Below are 13,459 nucleotides of genomic sequence, written 5' to 3' on the forward strand. Positions count from 1 at the left end.
TTCGATGTTCAGGTATATTAGCCATGTAAAACAACTGCAAAAATATATACAATACAAATGCAACGTATATAAATAATTTAAATTATTATATTATGAACATACAAATAATAAATACACAACATATAAATTAAAATTCAATATTAAAAAAATCATAAATATACAAATAATTCTAAACACAAACATAACTAAATAAACAAATTTTACACACACATATGTATAAATAAGCACACTGCATAAATAAATAAATTTAAAATGTATTCACAAAAATATATATATTATACTAATAATAAATACACAATATATATATATATATATATATATATATATATATATTAAAATTCAATATTAAAAAATCATAAATATACAAATAATTTTAAACACAAACATAACTAAATAAACAAATTTTACACACACACGTGTATATATAAGCACACTACATAAATAAATAAATTTAAAATGTATTCACAAAAATATATACAAAAAATTAAAGCTAGATCTACAAAACAAATCGACATAAATAGAAATTTTAAAAATATATACACATACCTTAGCTTGATTTCAACACTATAGTGAAAAAATCTCCTGCAAAAAAAAAAAAATACAAAAAGGTTCAAACTAATTACTAGATCTATAAAAAAAATGATATAAATGGAAGTTTTAAGTATATATATACATACCATACTTGATTTCTACATTATTGTGAGTGCTTTAGCAAAAAACATTCACCAAGCATGAAGAAATCTGTGAAAAGAGGTAAGAAAAGAAAAAGAAGAGAAATATGGAAACTGGGCAGAAAGTTTGCTGCGCAGGGGTAAGTATAAAGAAATTTCCGACCACCGACAAGTGGTCGGAAAAAGTCAATTTTTAAAATAATAGCCAACGAAAGTTCCGACCACTATTGGTAAGTGGTCAGAAGTTTCCATCCACTTACCAATAGTGGACCGAAACTTCCGACCACGAACGTGGTCGTAATCCATCCGGACAGGGATGGAAGAATGTGTAATAACTTACCGACCACTTTTGGTGTGGTCGGAAATTTCCGTCCACTATTGGTAAGTGGTATGAAGTTTCCGACCACTATCCGACCATTCTAGCACTTGACGAAAAACGGCAAAAAATTCAACTTTTACGACCATTTTTTGAGGTGGTCGGAAAATTGCTGTTTTCCAGCAGTGTTCCTCCTGAATGGCCAACATAAGCAACTATATTGATGAGCCCCTCAGGCATTAGAATTTTTTGGGCAGCCTCTATTGCAAGTAGTGTTGTATCTTACCTTTGTGGTGATCTTTTTGTCTCCTCCTGATAGGTAGCCCAAGTAGAATGCGACTAACTTGAAAAATAAATAAATAAAAGCAAAAATTTTGAGAGATTAGAAGACACCTTGTATAGACCATGTCTCCTAATTTTGCCAGAAGGATACATTACACGTAACTACATAAGTAACACTATGTTACCAAAATATTCATAATTCAAGCTAAATTCTCAGTTTCTACGTTCTCTCTGTCTCTTATTAACCTAGGCTAACGACTGGTGCGGCAGTGGCAGCTGTTTGTTCCTCGGTGTCTTGGTCAACTGGATTTCTGTGTAGGATTTGGATACCCATTTTGCTATAATAATAATTAGTATTGTCCTGTGCGATACACAGCTAAATATTATAAATATTTTTGTAATGTTATAATGAATAAATAATTATAAAACTTATTTGCAGTTGTTTAGGATAAAGGAAATTGAAGTACAGTAAATAAATACATAATTGCAAATATAGTTCTAAACAAAATTTTGTATTCAATATTATGTAGAAATAGAATATTACATATTATTAAACACTTTCATGTAAACTACATATTATAATTACTTTTAAATTTAATTTTATTACCATTATTATTATTTTGTATTTATTTTAGAAAACACAATAAAAATATTGATACAAATATTAATATGACTACTATTATTTTTGTTAGTATTAATAATAATAATAATAATAATAATAATAATAATAATAATAATAATAATAATAATAATAATAAGCATTGTTTTTAATTTTATTATTATTATTATACGGAGTATATGGTATCATTATTGTTTTTTTTTTACTATTGCAATCGACCAAAGCTCTTCAAAGGCCCTGCTTGACTTGTGGAAAGAAGCCAGCAAAGTTTTCGCAGCTAAATTGGGCAGCTCACGACTGAGAGATTTTGTTACTATAACCAAAAAAAAAAAAAAAAAAAAAAAAAAGAGTCGACCTCAGAAGGATTACTCCTCAAATGTACCCTCTGTCACTACCGGTCTCGCTGCGGGTAAAATCGCTTGTGTTTCCTTCTCTCACCGTCTTAAATGAATTTGCTTACCTGGAATGTCAGAGGCCTGCTCTCTTCCCAGCGCAGGCTCAAGCAACTCCTCCGCCGTGAGAACATTCAACTTGTTACAATAATAGAGCCTTTTTTTACCTTCGGCTCGGTTAAGTGACTTCGTTCGTGATTTCAACTTTGATAAAGGTTTTGCCTCAATGGACTCAAAAATTTGGTTACTGTGGAAGGACTCCTTCCAAGTCGACATAGACTCTGAATGTGAGCAGTTTATTTCTTGCTCGGTTTGTTATACTCCTTGGCAGTTTTCCTTTGGCTTTGCAGCGATTTATGTGAGACACACCAGACCGGAGTGAGCGCACCTCTAGTCGCAGCTTACTACACTATAATAGATGATGGTAAATGATCTTGAGGGTTTAAAGTGTCTTTCTTACTTGAGCAGTTATAACTGCCAAGTTCCTCATGTATATATATACGTCTGCATACGTCTGTTAAGAGGGTTACCAGAAATAATAACCATTCTTCACCTTTCATTCGTTCCTTCTTTCCCTCTCTTATTTCATGCGATAGATAAGCCGATATGGTATCAAAGCCTCGGCGGAATTACGCCGCCGTACTCACCGACGTTGACGACACCAGTCGTGTGGCTACGCCGGTTAACCAATCTCCAACACCTGAGTTGAATCCGCAGGGGATTACGACACCTCAGGCTCATAGAAACTTCAATTCTGCAGATCTGGAAGATCCTCTGTACCTGAGTGCTAATGATAGTCCTTCGATCGCCCTTGTAACTCCACCGCTTGCAGGCAGCTCAAATTATGGCACATGGAGTGTCTCTATGCGGAGTGCTTTGGAAGTAAAAAATAAGTGGACGCTAGTGGATGGGAGCACAGCGCCACCAAGCAGAGATCAACAACACTATCCGGCATGGAGGAGGTGCAATCTGATGGTTTGCTCGTGGATCTTCAAATCCTTACATCCTTCGATAGTTCAAAGTGTGTTGCACTTCGATCACGCCAGAGATATATGGGAGGATCTGCGTAAACGCTATTCACAGAGGGATGCACAGCGGATCTCAAGTCTGCAGAAGGAGATTCACAATCTGAAACAAGGAAATCTGACCATTAATGACTATTACACTAAAAGCAGGACCTTGTGGGAGCAGATGAACAATCTAAGGCCAATTCCTCTGTGCAAATGCACTCCTAGATGCTCTTGTGACCTCGTTGAAGTGATCAGAAGTGAAAGGGAAATTGATCAGGTAATCCTATTTCTTCAAGGCTTGAATGATGATTATGATAGTCTAAAATCAAGTGTGTTAATCCTAGATCCCTTGCCGGAGGTATATAAAGTATTTGTTATGGCTGAAAAACTTGAAAGGCATATCAGTTTGAGAAATCTGAATCAAGGAAACCTAGATTTTAATCACTCTAATGCTGTTCATAGTTCTTCGAATGAAGAAACAGTGGTTGCATCCTCATATAATGGTAGAAGAAACAGTAGTGTTGCTAAGGCTAAATGTACATACTGTGGCATGACTGGTCACACAGTAGATAGATGTTATAAGAAACATGGATTTCCCCCAGGATGGATTCAAGGTTATAAGACGAAGAACAAACAACAAACTGCAGCTACTGTTCTCAATGAAACAGACTTGGGGATTACTCATGAACAGATGCAAAAGTTCATCTCAATGATGCAGAATCATTCTGCTCAGTCTGTTCAGCCTTCTGGTTCTAATTCAAAACTCACTGCTGCAACAACTCTGACTCCTCATTTCAAAGAACAGGCTTCTGATGAAGGCAAGCTCTCTGTTAATTCTCTATACTTAACTGCTTCTACTTGGATTCTTGACTCGGGGGCCACTAATCACATAGTGTGTTCTCTTGATTGCTTTATCAATTATCATGTGGTTAATGGTGTTGAAGTGAACCTTCCCACTGGCCAATGCGTAGCAGTTCAGCATATAGGAGATGCAAGGATTAATGACAATCTATATCTAAAGGAAGCCTTACATATCGCCACTTTTAAATTCAATATCATCTCTGTCAGCAAGCTCATACAAGATGCCACTTATAGACTAATCTTTATGGCCAAACAGTGTGTGATTCAGGGAACTCTTGGGCAGACAACTGGTATAGCTAAGGAGAAGGGAGGCCTCTACATAATGGAGGAATCAAAAATGCAGAATGAGCAGCTTGTTGCACAGTGCATCGACTTGGAGACTTGGCACCAGAGGTTAGGCCATTTTCCAACCAATAAAATCCATCTCCTGTGTGATGTGGATAATTCGAAGGGCAGTACTCTAGCTTGTGATGTTTGTCATCGAGCTAAACACAAACGATCTCCCTTTCCTTTAAGTAATACTAGCTCAAATAATTGCTTTGACTTGATACATATTGACATTTGGGGACCTTTCCCGGTTTGTTCTTTGAATGGAGAATATTATTTCCTTACTATAGTTGATGATTATTCTCAATTTACATGGATTCATTTGATGAAAACCAAAGCTCAAACACGGCAGTTTGTCAAAAATTTTCATGCTTATGTGGTTACACAGTTTGGGAAGTTGATCAAAACCATTCGAAGTGATAATGGAGTTGAATTCCGAATGGATGAATTTTTTCTAGAACATGGCATATTGCACCAACGTTCTTGTGTGAATACTCCCCAACAAAATGCAGTTGTGGAACGAAAGCATCAACATATTCTTAATGTTGCTAGATCTCTGCGTTTTCAGGCCAATCTCCCTTTGAAGTTTTGGGGCGATTGTGTGATGCATGCTGTATACTTGATCAACAGGCTCCCATCTCCCATTATTGGCATGTTAACTCCCTATCAACGATTGTATGGTAATCCACCAGATATTAACAATCTTAGGGTCTTTGGTTGCCTTTGCTATGCTGCTACGATTCCTACGGCAAAGCACAAAATGGCACCCCGGGGTAAGAAATATATTTTTATTGGTATGCCAGCTGGGATTAAAGGCTACATTCTGTACAGCTTGGAAGAGGAAAATGTTATTGTCTCTCGAGATGTCACCTTTTATGAATCTCAATTTCCTATGGCAGCTAAAGCAGTCACTAGCCAAAACAAGTCACTCTGTGAGCCCTCACTTCCAAATATCCCTACTGCCTTGGATCTTGATTGGCTTAACAGCAATAATAAGTCTAGTACTCACAGCAATGATCAGCCTTGCTCCGGGAATGATGTCACATACAATAATATTCATGAGAATATATATACGGATGGTAATACGTTGCATGAGAATGAACATACAGATGATGGTATGTCCATAGGGGATGAACAGACAATTAATGCTCAGCCACACACTAGTACCTCAGATTTTCTGCCTGAGGAACAGCTTAGAGCCCCAGCTTCTGTTGATATTCAACCTCGACGATCTGATAGACATCGTCATATCCCTAACCGGCTCTTAGACTATTACTGCGAAGCCACATCCCAGAGTAACTCTCCCCACAAACTCTCCAAAGTTATTTCTTACAATCATCTTTCTGTACCACATATGCACTTTGCCATGGCAGTCACTTCCATCAAAGAGCCTAGAACTTATAATCAGGCCATACGTAATGAGTGCTGGAAAGAGGCTATGGCTGCTGAAATCAAAGCTCTAGAGGATAATCACACATGGATCTTGGTAGATTTACCACCCGGGAAAATTCCAATTGGATGTAAATGGGTATACAAGGTGAAACTCAAAGCGGATGGCTCGGTGGAACGTTATAAGGCCAGATTAGTGGCTAAGGGTTATACTCAGCAATTGGGAGTTGATTATCTTGAAACTTTTTCACCCGTAGCCCGAATGACCACCATACGAACTTTCTTGGCTGTTGCAGCTTCTAAAACATGGCATACCCATCAACTAGACATCAATAACGCCTTCCTCCATGGGGATTTAGAGGAGGAGGTCTACATGGTGCTTCCTCCTAGATTCCAAGAACAGCACCCTGGCCAAGTATGTAAGCTTCTACGATCGCTTTATGGCCTTAAGCAAGCTAGCCGGCAGTGGAATGCTAAGTTGAGTGCCGCGCTGATTCACAAAGGCTTTGAGCAATCGAAATTTGATCCATCCCTATTCACTGCGGGTAGTGGAGCATCTTTCATAGCTCTCCTTGTGTACGTAGACGACATTCTTGTCACCAGCCCCAGTATAGTCCTTATACAAGATCTCAAGTCTTTTCTTGACAGTGAATTCAAAATTAAGGATCTGGGAAGCTTGGGGTATTTCCTGGGCATTGAAGCTCATATGAATACCAATGGATTGAATATATGCCAAAGAAAATATGCTCTCGATATCTTGGAAGAGGCAGGATTTCTCAACTGCAAACCAGTGGCCACTCCAATGGTTCCTGGACAGAGGTTAACAATAGAAACTGGTTCTCTTCTCAGTGATGCAGCTCCCTACAGACGACTTGTTGGCCGTTTATTATATTTGACGGCTACAAGGCCGGATCTTACATTTGCTATTCAACAACTGAGTCAATTTGTGGACTCTCCAACATCAGAACACATGAGTGCTGCTCACCGTGTCCTCCGTTACATTAAGGGAGCTCCCGGGCAAGGTTTGTTGTATCCAGCGAATAGTCCCATTCAACTCCATGTCTTTGCCGATTCTGACTGGGCTTCTTGTCCGGACACACGCAGATCCATTACGGGGTTCTGTATCTTCTTAGGATCTGCTCTTATCTCTTGGCGATCCAAGAAGCAAATGACTGTCTCACGTTCCTCTTCGGAGGCAGAGTATCGTTCACTTGCTTCTACTGTCTGTGAGACACAATGGATAACATCTTTGCTCAGTGACTTACAGTGTAAACCAGTCAAGCCTGCTGCCGTGTTTTGTGATAGCAAATCGGCCATTGCCATCTCCGAGAACCACGTCTTTCACGAACGAACAAAACATCTTGACATAGATTGTCACGTGGTCCGAGAAAGACTCAATCAAGGCTTAATCAAATTGTTGCCTGTTTCTTCATCCTCGCAAATTGCGGATGGACTTACCAAGGCTCTGCCTTCTACTGCTTTTCAGACCTTCAAATCTAAACTGGGCATAGAGGATCTCCATGCTCCAGTTTATTGGGGGGTAATAGATGATGGTAAATGATCTTGAGGGTTTAAAGTGTCTTTCTTACTTGAGCAGTTATAACTGCCAAGTTCCTCATGTATATATATACGTCTGTTTAAGAGGGTTACCAGAAATAATGACCATTCTTCACCTTTCATTCGTTCCTTCTTTCCCTCTCTTATTTCATGCGATAGATAAGCCGATACACTACACAATGTGAGCATACCAATTCTTTTAAGCGAGGACTTTAATGTGATCAAGAGCATTTCTGAGTATCGAGGTAGCGCCTTCCTGTAGCAAGGCAGTATATGTGACTTCTCAGATTTTATTGCTGACAATGGGCTACTGGACTTACCAACTATTGGGGGACAATATACTTGGCATGGGGTGCGTACAACGGGAGCGGTCTGGAAAAGGTTGGATCGCTACCTGATGAACTCGATGTTACGAGACTCTTTCACATCTATCCAAATCACTGTGCTAGCCAGAACATCGTCTGACCATTCTCCTCTCCTTCTCAATGGGACTAACATTGCAAGGACTGCTCCTAAGCAATTCAGATTCCAAAACATGTGGAAATATCACTCTGGTTTTATGGAACTAGTGAGAACTAGCTGGAATTTGCCTGCAGATCGGGGTGGCATGCGAGAGCTTGCTTTCAAATTGAAGCGCCTAAAGCAAGCTCTTCGATCTTGGAACCGAGAATGCTTTGGTAATATTTTTAGCCACATCAGAAGCCTGGAAACCGCGGTTGCAGAAACAGAGGGATCTTTTGATACTGCCCCTTCGCCAGAAAACCGGGCTGCCTTACACAAGCTCCAGGCTGATCTGACTCTTGCTCTTAAGCAGGAAGAGACCTTTTAGAAACAGAAGGCTCGGGTGAAGTGGCTGCGGGAGGGTGATGTAAACACCCGTTTTTTTCATGCAGTGGTTAAGGACAGATACAGAAGACAGACTATCTGCGACATTAAAGACAGTTCTGGCACTCTCACGACCTCACCTGAAGCCATACAACAAGAGGCTGTTACCTTCTTTACAAATCTTTTTATGGCAGAGGACTGTCCGGGAATGGACCCCCTCTTCCTTTGCCTTCAACCAAGCTTGAACGACTCAGACAGGGCTTCTTTGACCTTGCCAGTCACGAGGGAGGAAGTCAAAGATGCAGTTTGGGGCCTTGATCCTGATAGTGCAGCTGGCTCGGATGGCTACCCGGGGTCCTTCTTCAGACGGGGCATTGTTCACGAAGATGTCTTCCGGGCGACTTTGGATTTTTTTGCAGGTGTCCCGGTCCCTCGCACTTTGGCCAGTGCTCAAATTATTTTGATCCCCAAGAAAACCAATCCAGACACGTTTGCAGACTTCAGGCCTATCTGTCTATGCACCTTCATCAGCAAGGTTTTTACAAGAATTATGGCTACATGGTTAAGCCCTCTTCTGCCTAAAATAATCTCAAGGGAGCAGGCGGGTTTTGTTCAAGGTCGCAGCATACAAGATAATGTACTTCTGGCTTTCGAATTATTACAGTTTCTTGACAAAAGGTGTCGTGGTTCGAATGTGGTGATCAAGCTCGACATGATGAAAGTTTTTGACCGAGTCTCTTGGCCTTTTCTATGTGCAGCTCTCTCCAGGCTTGGCTTCCCGTTAACCTTTATTAACCTGGTTATGAATAATCTAGATGCTACAAGATTGTCGGTCATGGTCAATGGTGTAGGTTGTGGTTTTTTCCAGCCATCCAGATGTGTTAAACAAGGCGACCCGCTATCCCCGCTCCTTTTCATTCTAGGCTCAGAGGCACTGTCACGCTCCTTGGTTCTTAAAATGGGCACGGGTCTTTTATCCCCTTCTTCTACGAGTTTGCAATGCCCTGTAGTCTCGCACTTGGCGTTTGCAGATGATATTCTCATCCTAGTAAACGGCTCTTTGGCCTCCCTAAAAGCCTTGACGAAGGTTTTAACGCAGTACCAGGATGGGTCTGGTCAGAAAATAAATTTTGCCAAAAGCTTTTTTGTGACGTCCAAACATTGTTCCATTCAACGAATGTCAGTAATGTCCCGCGTTTTAGGCATGCAGCGATCCACCCTCCCATTCAAATACCTGGGAGTAAGCTTAATTAAGGGACGAAACAGATTGAGCTATTACCAACACCTGCTAGAGAAGGTTGACGGGAAGCTTGCGGGATGGCAAAGAAACTTTCTTTCCCCGGGGGGTCGACTTACGCTCATTAAGCATGTACTCTCTATGATACCCCTCTACACAATGGCTTCTCTGTTGCTCCCTAAACAGATTGAGAAAGCCCTAGAATCCAGATTTGCCAGGTTTTTTAGGGCACAAATGTAGTGTGTCTGCCAACGACGGAAGGAGGTCTGGGGTTTGGGGCCTATCCACAGTCCAGCAAGTCTGTTCTGCTAAGCTTTATTTCAATTTCTTGCAAAGTGACTAATTATGGAGTAGTTTCATGCAAAGCCGATACACTGATGATATCACTAGAGTCTCAGACTCGCTAACATGGAGATGTATGCGGGATGTTAGGATCTTTGTTAAAGATAACATGGCTGGTGATCAGGATACTCTTGTCTGGGCTCCCTCCCACTATGGCAACTTCACCGTTTCCTCAGCATTTGAGATGCTTCGACCAAGAAAGAGTTGTAGCTTATCTGCTTCCAGTATCTGGGGGAGAGGTTTTCCCTCAAAAATCTCAGTTTTCATGTGGAAGCTAATGAGGAGGCATCTCCCTTTTCCATACGTCATTGAGCGGTTTGGCTTCTGCATGCCTTCTATTTGCCCGTTTTGTGCTTCTGCAGGAGTGAGCATGGAACATTGCCTGCTCATGTGTAATGTCGTTCACTCTATTTGGACTTATTTTGCTGGGGTGTCTGGTCTGTCTCTCGCCACTATAGGAACTATTCGGGCTGCATGCCATACATGGTGGATACTGGCTTCCCCAGACTCAGCAGCTGGAAATTTTGTTTGCTTATTACCATGCTTAATTTTGTGGTTTCTATGGACCTCGTATAATGATTGCATCTATAATGCCGTCGTCTTCTCCCCTCATGGAGTAGTCAATAAAGTCAGACGTGAATCCTAGCTCATCTCACTCGCCAATCCGCCGCGACGCATAAATACGCCATACAGCTTCCTGCACTTTGCAGGTTTGGTGGCTAGATGTTCCTAACCGCCAAGAATGACTGTGAAATGGATTAAATGGACAACACCACCATCAGGAAGGTTAAAGCTAAACTCGGATGCCGCCTTCATGGTGGATGGCGCAGCAGGTGGTGCTTGCCTCAGAGACTCCCGACGGCTTCTAATTGCAGGCCTTTGTTTTAAGTTGGAAGCCAATTCGGCTCTTGAGGCCGAAGCTCTAGTGTTGCATTTCGCGCTACAGTGGTGTGACTCCATGGTTATGAGACCTGCTTTCATTGAGGTTGACTCGCTTGAATTAGCCCGGCTTGCCACATCTCCGCTGGTGAAGATCCCATGGAGAGTTAAGACAGCAGTGCACTACATTCGCTCCTGTCTCGCTCCATAGATCTGCTCTTTAAGGCACGTGTATCGGGAAGCCAATCGGATGGGTGATGCGTTTGCAGCTGAAGGTTGTGACGTTTCCTCCCCGACGATCTTTAGCTCTTTTTATTCTTTATCTGCTAATGTCAAAGCGGCTTTCTTATATGATTTCAGGGGCTTTGCATCCCATCTAACCTTTCATCTTTAATAAAAATCGGTCCGTTTGATTAAATAAAAAAGTGTTGTTGTTACTGTTTAGTGTTTAATTGTTTATTAAGATTTGTTTTTACTGAATATATTCAACGAAGTGTTATGTTAGTTCTTTCTAACTTTCTTAATGTTTTAATATTGACCGGTAGATACTAGATATATAGATAGTTAGATTAGATACTTAAAGATGACAATCTATATGTGTTTGATTATAAAATATTTATCCAATTATATAGAATGACAAGCAATAATACAACTGAGTCTATTCTTGTACTTGGGAGAAGAGTCTATTCTTGTACAAGTTAATAAACATGGCTTCGTAACAACTATGGGCTGAAGAAAAAACAGAAGGTATGAATCTTATTTTATATTACTACTCATTAATTACTTTAATATTTATATATGATTTATGAATTATAATCACTTGAACTTGCAATGGACTTAATTATTTATTCTTAATTTTTTTCATTGTGTAGGAGGAATGGAGGATTCTGGAAAAGAGGAGATTATGTTGAAGCCATGACTTGTTTCATTTTATATTTAAATACTATTATGTTTACATTATTGTTATTATGTTTGCATTGTGTACTTATGATATGTGTTGTTGTCAAACTTGTGAGTTGTGATGGACTTTTGTATTATGGACTTGTGACTTGTGGTTATAAACTTGTATGGTTGAATTTTGTATTATGAACTTCTACTTATTAAACTTTTGTTGTTGGAAATTTTATTATAAAATATGAACATATAGTTTTGTAATTTTGTGATTATTGGTTGACTGTAATTTAATAATATAAGACATGAATTTGTGCATTTTGTGATTATGTATTTTTTTATAAATTTTTTACATGTATTTATTAAAAGGATTTAAAATGTATACCTTAAATAGGCTCAAAGCCTATTTAAATATACTCAAAGCCTATTTAGGACCTTGTTGCCTAGGTTTGTGTAGTCGAAGAACATCTTAAGATATTTGTAGTGTAGATCCATCAAATGGTATCAGAGCTGTGTTCACGGGTTTGAGATGTGGTTAAATGGTTAATGTCTATCTACTTGACCCACTAGGCTGTAAGTAGACCTGGCAATTCGTGTATACGAGTCCGTTAACGGGTCGACACGATAACGACACGAACACGATAAGGCTAAACACGGACACGACACGTTATGGTTAACGGGTTCAAATTTTTAACACGAACACGAACACGATTTGTTAACGGGTTAGACGGGTTGACACGATAGACACGATTTGTTAACAGGTTTCAAGTCGTGTCGACATGATATGACACGAAACCCGTTTAAACCCGCTATTTCTATTAATATATTTAAAAAACTAAAATTTAAAGTTAAGTTCTATAAAAAAGAAATAAAACCTATAGTTCAATTCATCAAACAAACTAAAAATTATTCAATTCATAACATTCATAACATGATAAAATAACATCCAAAAATCATAATTAAAGGAGTCCATACAAGTTTTTAGAATAAAATTAAACACAATCAAAATTCAAATTTCAAATTGTTGAACATTAATAATTGGTGTAGGATGTTGGCATAATGTAATAAATTCATCCTTAGTCATGAACATAAATAACAATAATGACAATGGTTCTTACATAAATAACAATGATTCTTAGCGGGTTATAAACATGTTTGGTAAACGGGTTCGTGTTAATAGGTTAACACGGTGTTAACAGGTTAACACGACAATATTAATGGGTTAAACGGGTTCTTAATAAGTTTAACAGGTTGACCCGTTAAGACACGAAACATAACGGGTCAACCCGTTAACGACCCGGGACACGTTAAGGCTAAACACTAACCCATTATTTTCGTGTCCGGTTTTGTGTCGTGTTAACGGGTCGCGTACATAATTGCCAGGTCTAGCTGTAAGCATAGTGCAGTGCTGAGATCCATCAATTGGTATCAGAGCCAAGGTTACAGGTTTGGGATGTAGTTAAAAAGTTAATGTCCACCTACTTGACACACTAAGAAATAAGCATTGTGTAGCGTTGAGATCCATCAAATGCTATTAGAGCCGAGGTCATGGGTTCAGGATATGATTAAGTGGTTAATGTTTCCTACTTATTACCAATTGATTTTAAGAACGATATTGCAACCAAATAGTCAAAGAACTCTATGATTAAGACTCATTGACTTACAACAGTCACAACATAGTGCATCGGAGATCTAACACATATTAGTCCAAAATTCACCTAACTACTCAAAACTATAACCTTATAAAAATAACAAATAATTCAATTATTCACCATTAGATATGATAATAACAAAATACACGATCCCATCAAAAAATTTAAAAATAAAATGCAAATACTGATCCAAATGAAATAAATAAACT

Source organism: Ipomoea nil, unplaced genomic scaffold (genome assembly GCF_001879475.1).
Source record: "Ipomoea nil cultivar Tokyo-kokei standard unplaced genomic scaffold, Asagao_1.1 scaffold1322, whole genome shotgun sequence".
NCBI lineage: Eukaryota > Viridiplantae > Streptophyta > Magnoliopsida > Solanales > Convolvulaceae > Ipomoea > Ipomoea nil.